The sequence below is a fragment of the Heterocephalus glaber genome, unplaced genomic scaffold (genome assembly GCF_053883595.1).
Source record: "Heterocephalus glaber isolate CG9 unplaced genomic scaffold, H.glaber_assembly_v1.0 deba00001523, whole genome shotgun sequence".
NCBI classification, from domain to species: Eukaryota; Metazoa; Chordata; class Mammalia; order Rodentia; family Bathyergidae; genus Heterocephalus; species Heterocephalus glaber.
In genome coordinates, this window is record NW_028258327.1 from 18062075 (window position 1) to 18085682 (window position 23608).

The window sequence follows — 23608 nt, forward strand, 5'->3', positions numbered from 1 at the left end:
TTCATTATGTCCTATAGATTCCAATATGTTGTAATCGTATTGTGATTTAATTGTAGGAATTGTCTGATTTCTTCTTTAATTTCCTCTGTGACCCATTGGTTATTCAGAAGTGTGTTGTTCAATTTCCATGTGTTTATGAAATTCTTGTGGGGTTTTTTTGCTATTGATCTCCAATTTCATCACACTATGGTCTGATAATATACAGGGGATAACTTGAATTCCTTTGCACCTACTTAAACATGTTCTATGAGCTAGTATGTGGTCTATTTTGGAGAAGGACCGGTGTGCAGCTGAAAAGAATGTGGATTCTGATTTTATGGGGTGGAACACTCTACATATCTGTTAAGTTCATTTGTTCAAGAGTTTGATTGAGTTCTAGTACTTCATCGCTTATTTTTTGTCTAGTTGATCTATCTGTTACAGTGGGGTACTGAGGTTCCCCCACTACTACTGTATTAGTGCTTATTTGATTTTTCATGTCTGTTAGTATTTGTTTTATACAGTTGGGCACACTAGTGTTTGGTGCATAGATATTTATGATTCTCCTCTCTTCCTGTTGGATTGTTCTCTTTACAAGGATGTAGTGGCCTTCTTTGTCTCTCTTAATTAGTGTTGGTTTGCAATCCACTTGATCTGCAAAGAGGACAGCTGCTCCTGCTTTTTTTCAGGTTCCTGTCTCATGGAGTATTGCCCTTCAATTTTCAGTCTATGCATTTCTTTTTGAATTGTGTGCTTCCCGTATGCAGCATATTGTTGGATCTTGCTTCTTGACCCATTCTGTCAGTCTATTTCTTTTTTTTTTTTTTTTTTTTTGGTACCGGGGATCGAACTCAGGACCTTATGCTTGCAAGGCAGGCAGTGGCACCACTGAGCTAAATCCCTGGCCCCTGTCAGTCTATTTCTTTTGATTGGTGAGTTGAGACCATTAACATTGGTGGTTATAACTGATATTTATTGACTTATCATTGTCATGAGTTTTTCTTTTTGTTGGATTCTCCCTCTTTGCATTTAGTTTCTTGTCAGGCCTGACAGATTCATTCTTCTGGGCTTCCTGGGGTTATGATCCTCATTGTCTTTTCCTAGGATATTGTCTAAAATTTTTTGGAGTACTGGTTTGGTATTTACGAAGTTCCTAAGGTGTTCTTTGTCATGAAAGTATCTTATTTCTCCATCAATTTTGAAAGATAGTTTTGCAGGGTACATCAATCTGGGTTGGAGGCTGTTTTCCTTTAGGGCTTGAAATACATCACTCTAAGCTCTTCTTGCTTTGAGCGTTTGCATTGAGAAGTCTACTGTGATTCTTAAGGACTTTCCTCTGTATGTGATTTTTTCTTTTCTCTAACTTCTGGTAGAATTTTGTTCTTCTGTTGGGTTTTGGGAATCTTAACTATTATATACCTATGTGTAGATTTTTTTTGATCAAGGCTATTTGGAGTCCTGTATGCCTCACTTATCTGTATGTCAAGTTCTTTTCCCCTGCTTGGGAAGTTTTCTGTCACCGCTTCTGTGAACAGTTTTTTTTTTATGTCATCTGCACTCTCCTGTTTCTTCACTGACTCCGATCAGTCTTATGTTATTCTTTGCATCATCTAGCAGTGGCTGGATTGATTTCTCATGGTCCCTTACTATTTTAAAGAAATTTTTCTTTTCCTGGTCACTAATTGCAATTTTATCTTCTATATCTGAAATTCTGTCCTCACATTGGCTCATTCTGCTGTGTAAACTTTCAATGGAGTTTTTAATCTCCTGGAAATCTGTTTGCATCTGTTTTATGGATTCCATTTGTATCCTATGTTGAGATTCCATGATGTTCCTCAGCTCCTCTATTGTTTTATCTGTGTCTTCTCTAGATTTATTAATCATGTCTTGCACTATGGGCACAATTTCTGCTGTTATCTGAGAAATTATTTCTGATTTCATTTTTTCCAGATCCTCTTTTGTTGCCAGTTCAGAGAGTCCAGGTGGTTGAGTATCAGATTGTTCCATCTCTTTTTCTTTTGGGGTTGCTTTAGGTGATCTGGAAGTTTGGTTTTGGACTTGTTTACGTGTCTTCTCATTCCAACATAGTAGTGGGGGGGGGTGTCCGGCTGGTGTCCACGCAGCTCACCTCCTCTGCACTGGTAGCAGTGCTCCTTGGCGCTGGGGGTGGTAGTATGGTGGCCTGGAAGGTTCACCTCCTCTGTGCCGGGGGCAGCTCTGCTCTTCGGCACTGGGGCTCTTCCTCACTCTTGAAGGACACTTGTTACAGAATTTAGGGCCCACCTCGATAATCCAGGATGATCTCATCTAAAGATTCTTTACTTAATCACATCCACAAAGACATGTTCCCAATAAGGGAACATTCATAGGCCCCAGGGGTTAGGACATGAACATATCTTTTGGCCAGCACAGGATGTCACTTCTCCCCCTGATGCCTTCCTGGTCTCATGTTATGAATCTCAGAAGCTGGGTTTTCTGTCTTCTCACAGACACATTCTCAGCTTCTCATGGCTGTTCTTGGTTCAGCTGACCCAGTCAGTTCCCTAGTTCTCTAGAGTAGGAGGTGCTGAATAGGGTAAGAGGTGATTAGGTATCAATCACTACTCTGTTACAGTGGCCTTTTGTGCCAGTCTCACTGACTATGGTCTGAGCATTGTGAGAAAGGGGTCTATTCTACTCACATTCACATCCCCTGCAGCTAACATAATAATACCTAACATAATAAGGAGTCACCATTATTGGTTATTTATCAAATAAAAGAGTGGATCTATCTGTATCAGTTACATGAAATGCACTATTGTGTCTGATGCTATTAGGAAGTATTCTATAGCTGTGTATTGCACAAAAGCCTACTGGGGAAGATAAATATTTATAGGGTTCTTATCCATTCAACCAACAGTCCCTGTCAGTCAAACACATTCACCTGATTTATGACCCAGTAATGGGTCGAATACCACTAACCAAAGTGACTGCTAAGGTCTTTTCCAGCTCTAAACTGTATGATCACCAACTTCTGAAAAAACAAACTAGCAAGCAATTCAACTGCAGTCACTTGGACCAATCTGATGACCAGAAGACTAAGATTAAGGGAAAATACCCATATGAATTCAAGATGCTTAGAAGGTATTAGATAAAATAAATGTGACCCTTAGGCATCCTACATCAGTCACACTGTCTGCATGAGAAGAAATTTGTTAAACAAAACACAAACCAATAGAGCAATAATACAGGCCATGGAAGCCCTGAATAGCATGTGGTCCTAAGAGCTCTGGTCACCTTTGGCGAGCATCATTTCCTTAATCTATAAGCCCTGTTCAAGTCCATCTGCCACAAGGTCTTCACACAATTCTCATGAAAACACTGACAGGCCTCCACATTCTCACACTCTGTCATGTTATGAGTTAGACACAGAGGCTTCAGCAAATTACAGCCTGCTTCCCTCCTATTCCTGCTCAGTTCCCATCTCTCCATCTGCTCCGCTCCACCCAAATGCTCAGAACCTTGCAGCTGGGGGCAGTCCAAATCCCCATTTAATGTCATTAGATACAAGCAAAACATTCTTTTGTCCAAGGATATTCCACTCATGATCACAAATTCTGGAAGACAATGCTTAGTATATTCAAAAGAACAAACTTCTAATCATAACATTTTAGGTATAGGAGACAATACACATTTTAAATAAAAATTTTTTCTTAACCCTTTAGAACACACCAACTGAGGAGCCAGGTCTCTACTTATTCAAAAGTGAGCCAGCTCTGGCTACAGAGATCAATCCATAGGCAGCTGGCATTCTTACAATGAGCCTCGGATTCAGGTGCACTCAAACTGAATTGTCTTTGTTTAAACCTTCCCTTTCAGGCAGAGATGTCAGTTGCAGCAGCCAGTCCAGAGGACAAATGTTCTTGAGAGCAAAGTTGTTCAAGTACCCAGGCAGCCAACACATGGGACCCTGCCTCAACTTCCTGACCAGCCCCGTGGCACCGAGACTACTCCAGAGGCAATGCCGTGGACATGTACAGCCTGCCCTGCACCTGACATGAAATGGCAGGCAATCTACTTTATCATGAAAATGTCTGCAAGTCCCCACTAAAGCTATCAGTCAACCACATTCATCAGAACCCATCTGCAGAATAGGATTTCTAAGCTGTGGGTCTGGCCCATTTGTGAGTCATAAAAATAGGTTAATGGGTTACAGACAGAATTTTAAAGAATGAAATATAGAATAGACCAACATGTACTACATGTGTTTTAGGAAATAATGTGTGTTTACATATGTATGTATATACACTAGGTCACTATGTAAAATATATTTCTATTTTGGCAGTGTTGAGGATCACACCCAGGGCTTCCTGCATACTAAACAGGCACTCTAACACTGAGCTGTAACCCCAGCCCTAAAATGTATTACTTATAATGAGTTATAGCCAAAAGTTTGAAAGCTACTGTTCTTGAGCAGAAATGAATCAAGTATTCAATCCACAAAAAAGAATATAACCTATATTTCTTTTTGGAATGCCAATAATTATCCAAAGTACCTCAGACAGAGTCTGCAAACTAAGTTAGCCTTTTCCAAGCATGACTTCGGCTTCTTAAGATGTATTTTTAAAAATGTGAGAATTCTTGATGGGAATTTTTACATTTTTGTGTTTCTAGTGAGAATCTAACAGACTGAACATATTTGGAATCATCTGGATGCCTCCCTCATAACTGCATTATGTTTTGTGGTTAGGATGGTCATGTTTGCATTTTTCTCATAATCAAATGCAGGTGGGTGGCTTGCTGAGAACAAATCATAAGCAGGCTTCGATGAACCAGATGCAGGTGAAGGTCAGGCTGGGTCATAGCATAATGTACATATAAGTTTCCATCATCCAAATAGAATGATGGGAAGAGAACTGGGTCACTATTAGGCACATGGTAGCAGCACAGATATGCTGGACAAGGGGCCTGGACCACAGCACTCAGTGCCAAGTCAAGTAGAAAAGGGCACACAGTGGATCCCACCTCTGCACACACAAACTTGTAGCAATTCTTCATGGTAAATGCAAAAGCATATGAAGTGAGTGATTTTTATGTATTACAAGATAAAGGAACTGATTTTCCACTTTACAAATTATTTTTTCAACTTCATGTGGTTTTCTTATCATGTTACTGAAGATAACTTTTTTTTTCATTTCAGTATGTCCAGAAATTAAACTGGACTGGGGAAAGAGCATTAGGACTATACCAAGGGGCCACACTTCGCACCCTCTCACACACAGGAGTTCTTTATCAATGGAAAGAAGTTGCAGCACAATTAGAATGAGGTAGCAGGTAATCCTCTTTTATTTTGTTTTTATATTTTACCATGAAATGCTTTATCTAGTTTGTTTTGGCTAATCTATTTCTCAACTATGCTTACTCCAAAACATATTAGATGAACTTATATTCCTAGTGATTGGGAAGGGGAGGTCTCAGAGCTCATAGATGTTTGAAGGAAGCTACACTGAATTTCTGAAATCCTGAGGAAAGATAGTAAGAATGAACACTGAGACAAGTTTCCCGTATCTCGACCCTTCAATAGTTGCTTGCTCTTTGACCTAGAAATTCCATTTTTAGGAAATTATCCTAATAGTTCAGGATATCAAAAAGGATTTAGTTGCATGAATATTTAATAGCAGGGAACTGATTAGTAGGATGGTATAATCATATAATCATGCTGATGTTGACAAGAAAATCATAGCTAACAGATGTTGAATGTTTACTTTATACAAAACACTATTTTAAGCATCCATATCTATTTATTTAACTCTCAAAACACACTGACATGGTTGGTATTAACATTCCCCACAACTTACAGATGAGTAAACTGAGGGACAAGGTCATTAAATTATCTGCCTAGTTCATAAGTGGCAGGGCTGAGGTATGAACCCAGAGAGTCTAACTCTAGGTACTTCATGGATAACCAAAAGTTGCTATAGATTGAATATTTATTCCCACTCCACTCCCCAAATTCGTATGCTGAAATCCTAGTCCTCAGCGCGATGGTATTTGGAAATGGAGTCTTTGGGGGGCAATTAAGTCATGTGGGTGGAACCTTCATGATGGGATTATTGCCCTTCTAAAAAGAAAGAGAGGAGAGCTTACCTCCTCTCGCTGCTCTCTGAATGTGAAAGTACAGCAAGATCTCCACCTACCAGCCAGTAAGAGAACCCTCAACAGCACCCAGCCAATACTGACCCCTAATCTCACCTTTCCAGCCTCCAGAATTGTCACAAATGAATCTGATTGCTTAAGTCACCCAGTCCACAGTACTGTTGTAGCACCCTGAAACAAGACTGAAGGCATGTAAATGTATGTAATATCTAGTATGTATGTCACAGAGATGTATATACGTGAACCAAGTGAACAGGGCAGATTATAAAACATCATAAACTATAACCTCATTTTTTGTAAAATTTTTGAAGGACTGGTAGGATTTCCATCAATATAGTTATTACTGATATTTTTTCTTATTTAAACTGTCTTAAATCATTTTGAGATTGAAAGCAACACTTCATTTTAAAAATATGTTCCTGGTACTCTGCACTACAATTATTATACATTGCATATATGAACAATATAACAGCAAATTGCTGGTGAAGATTAGTAACTCAGCCCTCTATTATATTCAACAACCACAATAAAATCCTGATAGATGCTTTCTTGTATGACTTTCATTTAGTGGCACTTCACTGTCAAATAAAAAGCAATTTAATCAAGCAGCCTATCTGTTATGGTTTATATCTAGATGTTTCCCCAAAGCCTCATGTGCTCATAGGTGGGGCTTTTAGGAGGTGATTGGATCATGGGGTATGGTAATCATCAGTGGATTAGTGATGAGTGTAGAGCTGTCTTTATGTTAGGAGGTGGGATCTGTGGGTGTAGCCTGGAAGGACTTACCTCTTCTCACTCCTCCCTTCACTCTTTGCTTTCTGCCACCGTGCTGTAAGCTATTCCTCTCCCATGGCCTCCTGCCATGCCACCCTGCCTTGGAGCCAGGAGACGATGGACTAAAACCTCTGAACCAAAATAAACCTTTCCTCCTTTAAATTGTGGGTGTTGGATACTGTGTCTCCGTGATGAGAAAGTAATTAAGACGCTAAGAATTCAGACACCCCAGGAATCTTTATTCCAGCTTAAATCTCTTTCTGCCAGCCATAGTTATCTACATGGTCTCCTCCAGCCTGGCCTGTGACAAAGGCAGGAAGAAATGCAGTATACCACTGAAGCCTCTATATGACCACCTTTCCAACAGATGTGACAGTGGCAGCAGGAAGTGTGAAGAGGTAGTTGTCCTTTGTTTACACCAGAAAAGGCCAGGCCCCAGGAGTTAGACTATATCCACAGTAAATCCACTTCTTCCCTTGAGGAAAGGGGGCCATCTGAATCTGATTTGCCATGGACTAACCATCCTGACCAGCTTATGGGGTCTGACTTCACTCTGAACTGACTGGAGTTAATGCTAAATGCAGGATACACACACCAAGTACACTGGCTTCACATTGTTTCAGATTCTCGCAACACCTCACTAATAAACTCAAAAAAACCAGAGCTGAGAGAACTTTAATGTCATCTGGGCCAGTGTTGCTCAGTGGGGGTGCCATTAGTTGTGGGGTGAGCTATTTCTTTACTGGACCAGGTGGAACATTTCAGGGTATTTCAAAATATCTAGTATTCAGGGTTTCCAACCATTAGGGCGCAGTACACTGTAAAAACCTAAAATACTACCTCTCAACATTTATTGTGGTGGAGTCCAGGCCATCTCTGAAGTTCAGTGAAGTCATTTCTCTAAAACCACTTGAGTAGATACAGAGCCCATGTCCCAAAAGCACTTAGTTTACTGATCTTTGCACTGTTCCAAACTCCACTAATTATGCTCAAGAGAAGAGACACTTAAAAATCAAGAATAGACTTCACACTTAATGATAGGTTTTATAGCTTCTGGATATAAGATTGTTTGATTTTTTTCCAATCTCATGATGGGTATTCTGGTATGTAAGCACAGAATTCTACTATATTTACTCTGAAAGAGCAAAAAGTCTATGAATAGTCGATGCTTAAAGATGCATTGTGGTAAGCTAGGCACGGTGGTGTACACTTATAATCTCAGCACTAGAAACGCTGAGGCAGGAGGATCACTACGAATTCACAGCCAACCTGGGTTACATAGGGAATTCAAGGTCCGCCTGAGCTACATACAGAGACTCTGTCCACCCACCCCCTTAAACAACAACAAAATAAAACAAACAACAACAACAACAACAAAAGATGCATTGTATACTGAATTCATACTGTGAACACTATCTGTACCAGAGAAAGAGAGAGGAAAAGAAAAGGAGGGCGGGATCTAGAAACATGTGCATTTTCTTTTTTTTGTCTCTCTTTCTTTTTTTTTTTGGTAGCAGGGATCGAATTCAGGACCTTGCACTTTCGAGGCAATAGAACATTTGCATTTTCTTAAGAAAATTTTTCTTTAAAGGCACTATCTCTATAAGCGGCCAGGAGAATGAGTTTACATAGGATAGCTTTTTCCAAATAAAACCTTTGACTTCAAAGTTTTTGAAATCAAGATTCTCCTATGGCTAGAAATACAGATCAATGGTAGAGTACTTGCTTAACATGCATGAAGCCCTGGGTTCAATCTCAGACCACAGCCAAAAATAATTTTAAAAATCAATATTCTTCTAAATCAGTCCAGTATTCATCATTCTGAAAATTTATATTTTAAATAATATTTTACTAGTTCATAAGGGCCTAACAAGATCGGACCAAAACATGGCATTGACATATACCTTCCACAGTGTAATAACAACACTATTAGTAGTCAGTTTTCCTGTCACTGAGAAACAATATCTAACACCCATAATTTAAAGGAGGAAAGGTTTAATTTAGCTTATGGTTTCAGGAGATTTACTACATGGTCAGCTGGCTCCAAGGCAGAAACCTCATGGAAGAAGGGTGAGTCAGAGAAAAGCTGCTTAGTTCATGCTGGGAAGCAGTGGAGCAGTGATAGAAAGTAATGGGCAAGAGACCACACATAGTGCCAGAGACTATGCCTCTATAACCCACCCAGACACAACCAGAAGCATGCTTTGCTAATCTACTAGTTGTTTTTTTGGGTTTTTTTTTTTATTCCAGGAATCGAAATTGAGTCCTTGAGCTTGCTCAGCAGGCAGTGAAACCACTGAGCTAAATCCTTGGCCCTACTAGTTGTTTCTTAATCCAATAAAGTTGACACATCAGGATTAATGCTCAAAAGCACCATATATTTTATATTCACATGTTGAATTTAGAACACTAGCACATAAACTCTTTCACTGAAGTTTCAGAGGAGAAAGAAAACCCATCATACCAATTCTTTAGCCCTACTTTATTTACATGATTCTTCTAATAGTAGATAATTTTTACTTGCTTCTAACTTGCAAAGCACATAGTAATACTTTCTTTAAGAGTTACACAATTTTGGTAGCACCACCCTGGACCATGGAAAAGGAGCCAAGGAGTCCAGCCATGCGAGTTCGTGCAGCACCATGGGCTCCTGCAGCACCACCACCAGACGCCACACCCCCACCCCACACTGCCTTTGGCCGCTGGGCTCTACTGGTACCTGTATCCACTCCACAGCAGTGCAGAGGGTCTAAAGGCCACTGTCCTGAGCTCCAGAAGATAAAGCAGAAGTAAACAACAGAAAGAGGGCCTCTCTGAGGCCCCTTGATGAAAATTGAAGCCCACAGGAAAAGTAAAGAAAATCTCTGCAAAAAAGGCACACCAGACCACCATAGTTGATTGCCTAAGAGTCATTAGAGACTCGAAACCTAAAGACCAGCTATATCTGGAAGACACTTCTGAGAAGCAATCATTCCATAAGGGTTCTAAATATAAGCAACAATGATACTTACAATAACCAATACTGAAGTATCAGCCCAGGAATTAAACCAAAAACAGTATAACAACAAAAATAGACATGAGAAGACACCTACGCAAGGCGCAAACCGACTTCTAGCTCACCAAAGGCAAATTCTTGGGGAAACAAGGTAGAAAAGTCTGATAATCAACTATCTGGACAACCTGAACTGATAGCACAGGAAGTAACAAAATAGATAAATGAGGCTCTAAAAAATTCAAAACAGAAATAATTTCCCAGATAACTACAGAGATGGTGAGCAAAATGAAAGACATGATTAGAGACTTTAGAACAGAAACAGTTTAAAAAAAATAGATGAGCTCAGGACCATGATGGAAACCATAAATGCCCAGCATAGGAAAGAAATGGAATCCATGAAACACATTCAAACAGATATCCAGGAGATTAAAAACTCTATTGAAAGTATTTGCAACAGAATGAGCCAATGTGAAGACAGAATATCAGATATCAGATATAGAAGACAGGATGGCAGTCAGTGACCATAAAAAGAGAGATCTCTTAAAAATAGTAAGGGACCATGACAAATTGATCCAACAGCTCCTAGATGGTGCAAAGAAGAATAATATAACACTGATAGGAGTTCACAAAGAAGCAGGAGAGAGTACAAATAACATTAAAAAACTGTTCACAGAATTAATGACAGAATACTTCCCAAATAGAGCAAAAGAATTTGACATACAGATAAGTGAGGCATATAGGACTCCAACTAGCCATGATCAAAAAATTCTACACCTAGGCATATAAAAATCAAGATCCCAGAAATCCAACAGAAGAACAAGATACTACAAACAGTTAGAGAAAAGAAACAAATCACATACAAAGGGAAGCCCATCAGAATCACAGCAGACTTTTCAACACAAACCCTCAAGTCAAGGAGAGCCTACAGTGAGGTATTTCAGGCCCTAAAAGAAAACAACCTTGGAAGAGGAAAGAAGAGAGGGAGGAGGATGAGGGTGGCAGCACCGTGCTGGAGGAGCAGAAGCAGCGGGTGGGATGGAGAGGGGGCTCCTGGGTGGCATGACACTCCTGCTTCTCCAGGTGCTGCCCAGTCCCCCATCAGCCCGGGCTGAACCCCGCAGAAGAAGGAAACCTGTGTGGGTACCAACACTAAGAGCTATATCTGTGACACGGGACACACTGTGGACAGTCTTAGTGCTGCAACTACTACTATGAACTAACAAATGAACTTAATAGATGTGTACAGAGTGTTCCACCCCATAAAATCAGAATATACATTCTTTTTGGCTGCACACAGGTCATTTTCCAAAATATAACACATGCTAGCTCATAGAACATATTTAAGTAAATGCAAAGCAATTGAAGTTATCCCCTGCATACTATCAGACCATAGTGCCATTAAACTGGTGATCAATAGCATAAGAAACCACAAGAACTTCACGAACACATGGAAATTGAGTAACACCCTCCTGAACAACCAATGGGTCACAGAGGAAATTAAAGAAGTAATTAGACAGTTTCTACAATTAAATGATAACGCCAATACAACATACAGAAATCTATGGGACACAATGAAAGCAGTTCTACAAGGGAAATTCATAGCAGTGAATGCTCACACTAGGAAAACAGAGTGAGGTCAAATAAACAACCTAATACTGAACCTTAAGCTCCTAGAAAAAGAAGAGCAAGACAAATCCAAAGCTCATACAAGGGAGGAAATTATAAAGATCAGAGCAGAAATCAATGCAATGGAGAACTATACAAAAAAAATCAAGGAAATGAAGAGTTGGTTTTTCGAAAGAATAAACAAAATCAATAAACCCTTAGCCAACCTTGTAAAGAAAGGAAAGAAAAGGCTCAAATTCATGCAATTAGGAACAAAAAAGATGAAGTCACAAGAGATCCAGCAGAAATCCAGAGGATCATCAATACCTATTTCAAAAACCTGTACACTAATAAAATGGAAAACACAGAAAATAGACAGATTCATAGATACATATGAATTACCAAAGTTGAACAAAGAAGGCCTAAAAATTCTAAACACCCCAATTTCAGTGAAATTGAAAATATAATTACAAATTATTTTGGCTTCACTGCTGAATTCCACAAGACATTTAGAGAAGAACTACTCTTTAAACTCTTCAATGAAATTGAAAGGGAAGCAATACTTCCAAATTCATTCCTGGAAGAAAGTGTTACTTTGATTCCAAAACCAGGGAAAGACCCAACCCAAAAAGAAAACTACAGGCCAATCTCCCTAATGAACATAGATGCAAAAATCCTCAATAAGATACTGGCAAACAGAATACAGAGGGTCATCAAGAAGATCATACACCCTAACCAAGTTGGATTTATCCCAGGGATGCAAGGATGGTTCAACATTTGTAAATCAATAAATGTAATACACTATATTAACAGAGTCAAGGACAAAAACCATACGATCATCTCAACAGATGCAAAAAAGGCATCTGACAAAATCCAACACCCATTCATGATAAAAACCCTACAGAAAATTGGAATAGAAGGTCTTTATCTCAACCTGATTAAGGCTATCTATGAAAAACCAACACCCAACATCATACTAAATGGTCAAAAACTGAAAACTTTCATGCTAAAATCAGGAACAAGACAAGGATGCCCACTATCACCACTCCTGTTCAATATAGTTCTGGAAACATTAGCCACAGCAATTAGAAAAGAGAAAGAAATAAAAGGAATAAAGATAGGTAAGGAAGAAGTTAAATTGTCATTATTTGCTGATGATATGATACTTTACATAGAAGACCCAAAAAACTCGGCCAAAAGACTTCCAGACTTAAGTGACAGATTCAGTAGAGTAGCTGGATATAAGGTCAGCACTCAAAAAACAATAGCCTTCTTGTACACAAATAACAGACTCACTGAGAGAGAAATTAGGGAAACAATTCCTTTCACAATAGCATTAAAAAAAAATGAAGTATCTAGGAATCAATCTAACAAAGGAAGCAAAAGACCTCTACATTGAAAACTCTGGAAAAAGAAATCAAAGAGGATATAAGAAAATGGAAAGACATCTCCTGTTCCTGGGTAGGAAGAACCAATATAGTGAAAATGGCCATACTTCCAAAACTGCTATATAGAGTCAATGCAATCCCAATTGAAATCCCAACAGAATATTTCACAGAACTAAAGAAAACAATCCAAAAATTCATTTGGAATGAGAAGAGACCTAGAATAGCAAAAGCAATTCTAGGCAACAGAGACATGACAGGGGGTATCACAATAACTGACTTGATACTATACTACAAAGCCACTGTGATAAAAACAGCATGGTACTGGCAAAGAAATGTACTGGAAAATCAGTGGAATAGATTAGAAGATACAGAAACAGCTCCAGACATACTCAGCTATCTCATTTTTGACAAAGAAGCCAACCATCCTCACTAGAGAAAAGATAGCCTCTTTAATAAATGGTATTGGAAAAACTAGATTTCAACCTGCTAAAGATTAAAACTAGACCCCTATCTTTGACCATGCACTAAACTGAAATTGAAGTGGATTAAACATCTAAATATTAAAACAGAAACACTAAACTTGCTGGAAGATAAGTTAGGTAGAACTCTCAAAGACATTGGCATAGGAAAAGACTATGAACAAAACCTCAGTAGCATGGAAACTAGCACAAAGAATCAACAACTGGGACCTCATCTTATTGAAAAGCTTCTGCACTGCAAGAGAAACCACAAACAGAGCTGACAACCTACAATGTGGGAAAAATTTTTTATCAGCTGTTCCTCAGACAAAGGACTACTATCTAGAATATATAAAGAACTAAAAAAAAATCAGACCCCCCAAATATAAAGACCCAATTCAAAAATGGGCATCTGAAATGAACAGACATTTCTCCAAGAAGTAAAAGCAGCAAATAAACATGAAAAAATGTTCAACATCACTGGTCATTCGAGAGATGCAGATGAAAACGACACTGAGATTCCACCCCACCCCAGAAAGAATGGCTGCTATGAAGAAATCAACCAATAACAAATGCTGACAGGGTTGTGGGGGGAAAGGAACCCTTCTCCATTGTTGGTGGGAATGCAGACTGGTGCAACCACTGTGGAAATCAATATGGAGATACCTCAAAAAACTGGGACTAGAGGTCCCATTTGACCCAGCTATTCCTTTGCTGGGTATCTTCCCAAAAGAATTAAAAGACTCAGGGCCGGGGATTTAGCTCAGTGGTTTCGCCGCCTGCTGCGCAAGCAGAAGGACCTGAGTTCAATGCCCGGTATCAAAAAAAAAAAAAAAAAAGAATTAAAAGAATCATACAACAATGATATATGTGCACCCATGTTTATAGCAGCATAGTTTGTAATAGCTAAAACTTGGAAACAGCCCAATTGCCCATCAACTGGAAACTGGATAAATATGTGGAGTTTTTTTTTTAATAAAATGGAGTACTACTTAGCCATAAAGAATGAGAAACCAGAGACATTTATAGCTAGTTTGAGACTGTCTTTTTTTTTTTTTGGTACCAAAGATTGAACTTGGACCCTTGCACTTTGCAGGGCAGGCGGTGGAACCACTGAGCTAAATCTCCAGCCCTCAGACATTTATAGCTAAATGGATGCACATTGAGGCCATACTCTTCAGTGAAATAAATAGGACATACACATGTAAATACTGAACAGTTTCTCTGGTATGGAAAACTAAAAGTGTAAATAAGGATCAAAATGTATAATTGATCAAAAAATGTATAACTGATAATGTGAAATAGGAAGAAGAGATCTAAAGGAGTAGGGGAAGTGGAAGGGGTAGGAGAAATGAAAGAAGGGAAAAGAAAAAAATATGAGAAAAGGAAAAAACGCAAACAAAGTCTTTGTAAATAGGGAAGGGAGGAAGGGGTGAAGGGAGGGCAGGGGAATGGGGAAAAAATAAGAACCAAGATACATCATGTAAAGGTACAAGATCCCAGTGATGAATGTAACTGTATTGTATACCTAAAATGTACCAATAAACTTAATGGAGAGAAAACAAAGAGTTACACAATGTACACAATTTGCCACCATTATGCACTCTGAAACACTAGAAATAAGGAGGGAGAAGAGGAGGTAGGGAAGGTTAGAAAAGAGAGAGAGCACAAGGAGGGAGTACACAAAGCACAAAGCACAAAATAAAATTATTCTACAGAAATTCCAGGTAAAATTTTAAAAAAATACTTCAAACCTGACATCCAGTCTTGTTCTTTGCACATACAATATAAAAATGTGACTATTTCTCTACTTACATCAAGTCGAATTAAAATTCACTTAGTAGTTTCATTTTCATTTCAAAAACTTTTATAGTGCCTATGTCTACATCCCAGAGGGTCCACTCCCACCACACTAGGATAACTTTCTTGTCCATAGTCACAGTCAAAAATGCAGTTTAACAAAGGAGCAGAATACTCACGGGACTTGCCTCTGCAGCTGGGCAGCTGGGGAGGCCTCACAAAGGCAAAGCACAGCCCTCATGAGCTGGGCTTTGTGTGGAAGGGAGGATGGCGGGAGGGCCTGCTGGGGAACAGCTTCAAGCTGCTCTGATATTTACATGTCAATGCCCAAACCAATGCGCTCCTCTGATTTTCCAAATTGTCTGGCAGCCAGGCCTTGGGTTTTGTTCTTTTCCCTTCTGCAAGAAGCCTTGAATCCAAAGGTTGCCAGCAGCATTTGGCAAAACTCCTTATGAGGGATTTGTTACCCTCTTCAGAGCCCTGAGCCTAGGTAAACACATCAGCAACTGGCAGGCAGGCTTTTCATATTATCCAAGGACACCATGCAGGAAGAGATATATACTTCGGTGATACCCATGGGACAGAATCAGAATCCCAAAGGAGGTGTGGGTCAGAAAAAAATGAGCTCAAATTAAAAAAAAAAAAAAAAGGTATGGTTCCAGAGAAATAGATGTTCCATCTTGTACTTAGGCTCAAAAAGCAACTACACTGGCATTTAAGTTTGTTTATAATTTCATGAGACATTCGTATAATTTGGGTGCCAAAAACAAATAGACTTAACAATTTTAGGGTTCACTAAATACAGTATTATGAACAAGGGGATGGGAACAGGAGAGAATAGATGGTCCATGTACTGTTTTACATAGAGGAATCCTGTCCTACAAGAATGGAGTAATTTAGGCTGGGTGGCACTAGAAGAATAAGCATCTTCAATCCATGAAGGATACAAAGAGCAGATTTATTCAGGGGCTCTACTCAGCAGAGTAAAGGACTGATGATTGGATGAAATAGCATCTCCACAAGCTAGAAAGAATTTCTAACAATGAAAAATTTCAGTCCTTGTGTGTAGGTGGGCAAGGGGGCTTTCCTGCAGGCTGGGATGGGGGAATATACGGGGTTACTGGCAGAAGCCAGTTAGGCATCAATGACTTCATCTGATGTGAGAAGACTGCCTTAAGAACAGTCTCCAGATTTTTAGACCTGGAAACAAAATGACTATGGAATAAAAATATTGATTTACAAAGCAACATAATCTGTGTAATATAGAAAGAAAGATTTATACTGAGATGAGGCTACTCTTACAATGCTCAAGAAAAGTCGAAGCATTAGTCATTTCTAAAATTACAAAATGCAAATCCATGACCCATTTATTAAGCTTGAAAATTGCAAGGTTGGCTCACTGGATGCATACCCTTAAATTCCTTTTCCTTTCTTCCCCCTTTTCTCAAAAGGCTGCTGATACAATTTGGGTCACTTACAGCACTTATGTTTACAAAGTGTTTTATGGTCAATTGAGCTTTATGAATATTTCATAGGGTAGAATGTTAATGCTGGTCTATGACTTGGAAGCAGAGGAGGGGAGAAGTTCCTAGGAAGTGCCTTCTGACTGTGTGTGCAGCAGCTGGGTGGACGCTAGGAGTTTCTGCCTTATGAAAGGCAAGGCAATGGCAAAAATTTTCCCTCCCCAGAAATATTCTTTCTGCCTATGTTGTGAAAGAATCAAGAGAACTGCTATGACCTTTACTGCCCCCAGCACTGTGGTAGATGTGGATGGAATTTTATCACACAGTAGCAGACAATGAATGCTTTAAGCACCATAATCCCACCAGTGCCACCTCCATCACCACCACTACTATCCTAATGACATCCTAGACAGGTATTGAGATTCCTATCTTTCTAAAGTGAGAAGAAAATGCATGAGATATGTGTATATAAAATGTTGATAATTACTGACAAATTGCCCTCCACATAGATTATACCAATTTATAGTCTCAACAACATTCACGTGGGTATATGCTAATCATAATTTTTTGCACATTTTTATTTTATCTTTGAGGACTTCATAGTAGAAAAATATCTTATTTTTGTTTACTTTATATTTCATTTATTGTTCATATGATTGAGCATCATTGTATTTTTTTAAAATACTAGGTGTTATACCTTGTATCTAGATGTCCCCCTCAAAGCCTCATGTACTCATATGTGAGGCTTTTTGGAACTGACTGGATCTAGGGTGTGTGAGAGGGCATGGGATTAAGGGTGTGTGGTATTAAATTAGTGCAGTAATTGGAATTAGCAAAGTTCTGCATGTGGCTAATGGGAAGGTTCACCCTGGATATGGTTGGCACCACCCAAAAATTTGTAGCCTGGATGGGATAAAAGGAAAAGAGAGGCTTGCTGCTTCTGCTTCTGCTGCTGGTGCTTGCTGCTCTGCCTTCTGCTTGCCACACCATGGACTATTTCTCCTCTGCCATGCTTCTCTGCCGTGCCACCCTACCTTGGAGCCAGCGAACATGGACTGAAACCCTTACAAACTTAAGCTGAAATAAACCTTCCTTCCTTTAACTTTGGGTGCTGGGTATTTTGTCTCAGCAATGAGAAAAGCAACTAATATACTAGGTAATAAATTTGGACAGGTATGTCCTAAATTGTTTGGTTATCTTTGTAGAGTAGGATAACAGGAGATTTACCCTATCATATTGTGTGCTTCCACAATATTTAAAAATACGTATGATTTCACTGGTCATAGTGGTGCACACCTATAATTCCAGCATTCTGGGAGGCTGAGGCAGGAGAATGACAAATTCAAGCTCAGCCTGGGCATTATTGACTTAGCAAGACTCTCAAAAAATTTAAAAAGCGATGGGGATGTAGCTCAGGGGAAAGACCCTGGGTTCAATCCTCAGTGCTGCAAAATAAATAAGTAAATATAATAAAATATGAATATGTATGAATTTGCTTTTTTCCTCTGATCTCAAAAGTAAATTTTTAAAAAAGTAGTTGGTCAATGGGGCATCTTTTAAAAAAATTACATTGAATATCATTAAATATCAGTTAATTTTTCAAGGTACTCTATCAGATAAGTCAATTTACAAAACTGGATTTTTTTTTTTTTTTACAAAACTAGATTTAAAAAACCAGGTTAAAGTATAGTGCTTGAATCTTGTTATCCCATTAGCCAGTAAAATGCACTCATACTCCCCTTGAAGATGAAGAAAATAATACAAGCAAATGCTTCTCACAGGGACAGAATACCCTGTTGTTTCTAACCTGTTCCCATCAGGTCCCTCTTCCCAGTGTGTCACCATAATTTCAATTCTTTTTTACTCTGTTACAGTAGACATCCTGCCAACATAGTGGGATTTAGCATTTGGTGATGATAACGGGCGTTATTTTGAAAGAAGCTTGGAATAGAACAGAAATAGCTCACTTGGATGGCTGATTTTTTTGGTTACATTTTACATAGATGATGATCAAGGGCAATATAAAAGGAGGTCCATGCACACATCTGTTGGTGAGAAACCAGCACAACAAGTGGTGTGGGCAAGTCCTTAACAGTACCATGACCTTTAAAGGAAGTTTCTTTCAGATGGGAGGAAGAGGTCTATCCCAATGAATGCAAACCAAACTTTACTTTCTAGGAAAAATTCAGGTTACAAAAGAGGGAAGTGCTGAACTATTTTAACACACTCCATATGAAATAAAAGACCACAATAAATCAAGTTAATTTGTTAATAATTTCACTTGATTATTTTGGAATATAAATCATTTCTGAAAAATGATTTGACCTGTTTTATACTATAATTCTACTTCTATGTGTCTTTCACTAAAAAAAATAAGTCTATAAGCACTGAGAGGCTGAGGCAGGAGGATGGCAAGTTTGAGCCCAGCCTGGGCAACTTAGCAAGACCTGTCTCAAAACAAACAAACAAACAAACAAAAATGGCTGAGGGGTGTAGCTAGTGTGAAGGTCCAAGGTTCAATTCCTACTACTGCAAAAAAATAAAAATAGGGCCAGAGATTTAGCTCAGTGGTTCCGGCGCCTGCCTTGCAAGTGCAAGGTCCCAAGTTCGATCCCCAGTAGCAAAATAAATAAATAAATAAAAATAAAAATTGAATAATGAAAAAAAGTTTTATGCAAAAGATGCACAAAACAGCACTTTTTGTAATAGTGGAAACAGAACAATGGAAACAGATCAGGAAGACTGCTATCCAATAAAAGGATGATTTGAAAAACCAGGAAACCTCTATTTGGTAGAATACAATAATACCCCCTTCTATGCAGTTTCCTTTTCCATAGTTTTAGTTACCCTCAGTCAACCATGATCCAAAAATATTAAGTGAAAAATTCCAGAAATAAACAGTTCACAAGTTTTACTTGCATGAGATTCTGAGTAACATGATGAAATCTCATAGCATCCTGTTCCTTTCCACTTGGGACAAGAATCATCCCTTTTCTCAACATATCCATGCTATCTATGCTACCCATCTGTTAGTCACTCAGTTCCCATCTAGGTTACCAAACTGACTGTCACAATGCCGGAATGCTTATGCTCAAGTAGCCCTAACTTTACTTAATAATAACCCCCAAGCACAATTGTAGTAATACTGGCAATTTTATCATAGAATATGGTTATAAATGTTCTATTTTGTTATTAGTTATTGTTAATCTCTTACTGTGCCTAACTTATAAATCAAACTGCAGTACTATCTGCAGTTTCAGGTATCCACTGGGAGTCTTGGAACATATCCCCTATAGATAAGGGTGACCAATTATAACACACTGCTTACAGGGATATTTCTGGATTCATATTCTTGTCTCAGTAGTGTTATCTCTTGGAGTCTAACATAAAGAAATAATCTAAAAACACAGGAAAGATGTTTACAATAGTTGAAAATATCCTAGTTTCCAGCAATAGAAAACTAGTTAATTAAGTTCCCATTGGTTATTTAAAACTCGGCTCTAGTGGTTCTTCCCCTGCGAAATCTTCTTGGACTTCCATGATACCCTGTGTCACCCATCTTAGCAAAACCCCAGGGTTCTATATGAATGTACCAATATAAGCACCTTAAAGACAGAGAACTTATGCAAGCGTAAGGTCCTGAGTTCAATCCTTGGCACAAAAAAAAAAAAGACAGAGAACCTCACTTTTTTGCTCTAGAATTTCCAACACCTGGCACTAAGTATTCATCCAAATGTCTACATTATTCAGTGTATTAGTTTGTAAGGGCTGCCATAAACAAAACCCATGAACTGGGTGTCTAAAACAATAGCAATTCACTGTCTCCCTAATCTGGAGGCTAGGAATCCAAAATGAAGGTATGGGCAGGATTGGCTCCTTCTAAGGACTGTGACGCAAACATCTGCTTAACTGCAAATGGACATCTCTAAGTCTCCAAATTGTCTTTCCTCTATGTATATATGTCTCTAACCAGGATACTAGTCATACTAGGCCTACCCTAGTGATCTCATATTAACCTGATTACCTTTGTAGAAATTCTATTTCCAGATAAGATCATAATCTGAGGTACAGGAGGTTAGGAATTCAATAAATGAATTTGGAAGGGAAGAAATAATTTGATGAATAACAATGAGCAGATTTGAATACTCATGAGAATCCAAATTATAAAGAAATGCCTACTTTATCATGTTTTTTAGGGGGCAAAAAGTATGAATCTATACATTAAAATAAGAGTTCTTAATTTGAGTGTTTCCAGATTTTTTAAAGGGCAAACAACCAACCCAAATCAAGAACTACTGATGGTGTAGGATTTCAAATTAAAAAAAAAATATGTGAAAGTAATAAACCAAAATGTTAATGGTGTTTGCCTTTGTGTGATGGAATCTTAGATGAATGGGATTGTTTTCCAATATTTAGTAACAATTTCGAATTATAATAACAATTTTTAAAACTTTCACTTTTTTAAAATAAGGAAATATGAAAATTTTAAAGGGTTTAAAACATGAAAAACATATATGCTATACATAATGTGATTAAAAATTGTAAAATAAAAAATACAATATTAAGAAAGACAGGAAGGGGCCGGGGATTTAGCTCAGTGGTTCCAGTGCCTGCCTCGAAAGCGCAAGGTCCTGAGTTCGATCCTCAGTACCAAAAAAAAAAAAAGAGAAAGAAAAGACAGGAAGCCTCACAAGCACAAGGTCCCAAATTCGATCCCCAGTACAAAAAAAAAAAAAAGAAAGAAAAGACAGGAAAAAAACAAAGAAAAGACAGAAAGGAAATATGCTCACAGAGTTCATTAACAGAGGAAATGGGAAAATATTTCTTTATAATGAACTATTTATAACTAGAACAAACCAATAGACCTTAAGTGTAAGAACATGAAGTTTAAGTACATGATTGTATATTAAACATTCAATATTAAGAACTAGATTAACAAATTATGGTTCAATGACAAAGTGCAACATTACACAGCTTTTAAATGACCATTATGAAGGATATGTACAAACAGGAACAGCTTACAAGAAGTTTCTGTGAAAAAAGTGAAACATGAAAATACATACACATTAATTGGACTTGATATGCATATATAGATAGTAATTTGCAAAAAATGACAGTTTATCAAGAACAGTATTATTCATTACTTGAGATTCTTTAACATAATTATATTTCATTTAAAGTACTTATGATAATGTTCTTTCTTAAGAATATCTGTAAATTATTTTTACACTGTATAAAACAGTTCATAACCATTCTAAAAATCAACTCCTTGACTAGAAGATGGTGGGTAAAATTTAAGGCTTATCTGTCTTCCACAGACAACTCCATGAGATTTCATCTAAACTCAGAGGCGGGTTTCACTTTCACTTTGGTAAACAGGCACGTGGGAACACCCTTTATGGAGGACAATTGTCTGTATTTGTTTAAAACTGTAAACTTTCACTCTCTTAGACTGCACACTTCCACATCAGGATAGCTATCGTACAAAAAACAAATCCATACATGTACAAATATAAAGATAACAAGAACAGTCAGTCAACGAGAGTGCATCTAGGGCCAGACTGGCTTTTTCTAGCGGGGGCTATAGGAGGGATCCTTTCCCTTAAAAAAGCTGTGACGTGAGAAACCAAAAATAACTGCTATGATTTGTTGTCTAGTTTTCCTATTTCACTTGATGTCTTTATTTTTGGCAACTGGCCAAAAACTAGGCTGACACCAGTCTGCATGTCCCAATCACATGCATGCCAGTACAAAGGATACCACACAAATTCATTTGAAATAAGCAAGCTTTAGATCAGTGGTGGCAAACCTATGGCATGCATGATGCAGCGGGCTGTTTGTATTATTGAAAGCTCTGTTATTCTGTTTTTCTTTTAATGTATGAGCTGTTTTTTCGAAAGTTAAACCTCAGGCCAGGTGTGGTAGCACATGCCTGTAATCCCATCTGAGGATTGCAAGGATGCAAGGCTGAGGCAGGAGGATTGCCTCAGTTTGAGGCCAGCCTGGGCTACATAGTTCAGGGCCAGCCTGAACTATAAAGGGAGACCTTGCCTTAAAAAACAAAACAAAACAAAACCCTTAAACTTCAGTATTCAAGATTAATTGCAGTGTTGGCACTTTGTAATAAACAAGTTGGTTTTGGGTTGCAGTTTGGACACTCATCTCTAAAAGGTTTGCCATCACTGCTTTAGATTGTTTTTGCTTTGGCTCCCAGCTTCACAAACAGAATTTAGAGTATGACAACCCTTGATTTGACAATAGTCATGGAATAAAAGCCATATGTTCATGAATAGGAAATGTACAGATTTTTGATTTGAGGTCCCAGGGTTTGTTTACTAAATAAATAATGTTTCCATGCATCCATTCATGTTTTACACACAAAGCCTTGGAATTGCTGCTTTCTGACGATTTATAAATCAGACCAATTTCTCATTATATGTTGATGCCAAGTCCAAATATTCTGATCAGGTCAAGAATACAGGTTAAGGCCAGGGATTTAGCTCAGTGGTTCTGCTGCCTGCCTCGCAAGCACAAGGTCCCAAGTTCAATCCCCGGTACCAAAAAAAAAAAAAATACAGGTTAAGTTAAACCTTCTCCCTATAGTTGTAAAAGAGCCAGAGTAGAAACAAATAATTTTGAGACTAAGTGAAATTAACACTACTTTTATATCTAGATGATATTCAGTGTAACACTGTACCAGGCATTCTTTCAGGTTAAAAAACAACACAAAAAATTCTAAAAGTAACTGATATTAAAATTCCTGAGGGCTAGGGATTTAGCTCAGTGGTTCCAAGGCCTGCCTTGAAAGCGCAAGGTCCCGAGTTTGATCCCCGGGAACCAAAAAAAAAAAAAAATTCCAGAGATGAAAATACCCTTATGAACTCTGATGATACTTATTAGGGTACCACTGTACAATCTGAACATTCTTCTCTACCTCAAGCTAATGAAAGTTTTAGAGATAAGAAAAGAAGAACAAAGAATAAAAAGAAGTTGAATGAATTATGCAGCATC

General features: G+C 38.3%; 1 protein-coding gene and 1 pseudogene across 14 annotated transcripts in view; one reads left to right on the forward strand and one right to left on the reverse strand.

Moving 5' to 3' along the window:
- The window catches only part of Ankrd6 (ankyrin repeat domain 6), a 190652-nt gene that overhangs the window by 141543 nt on the left and 25501 nt on the right, over positions 1-23608 (reverse strand). Inside the window, exon 1 of one of the 14 annotated variants that reach the window (XM_087187992.1) lies at positions 15314-16013. The exons of 12 other annotated variants lie outside the window; for them this stretch is intronic. The gene's annotated coding sequence lies outside the window, so the exon portion shown is untranslated. Of the gene's footprint in view, positions 1-15313; positions 16014-23608 lie in introns of those variants that run through there. One more of the 14 variants, XM_087187995.1, reaches the window with a different exon arrangement.
- The window catches only part of LOC101701076 (small ribosomal subunit protein eS1 pseudogene), a 59437-nt pseudogene that overhangs the window by 10201 nt on the left and 25628 nt on the right, over positions 1-23608 (forward strand).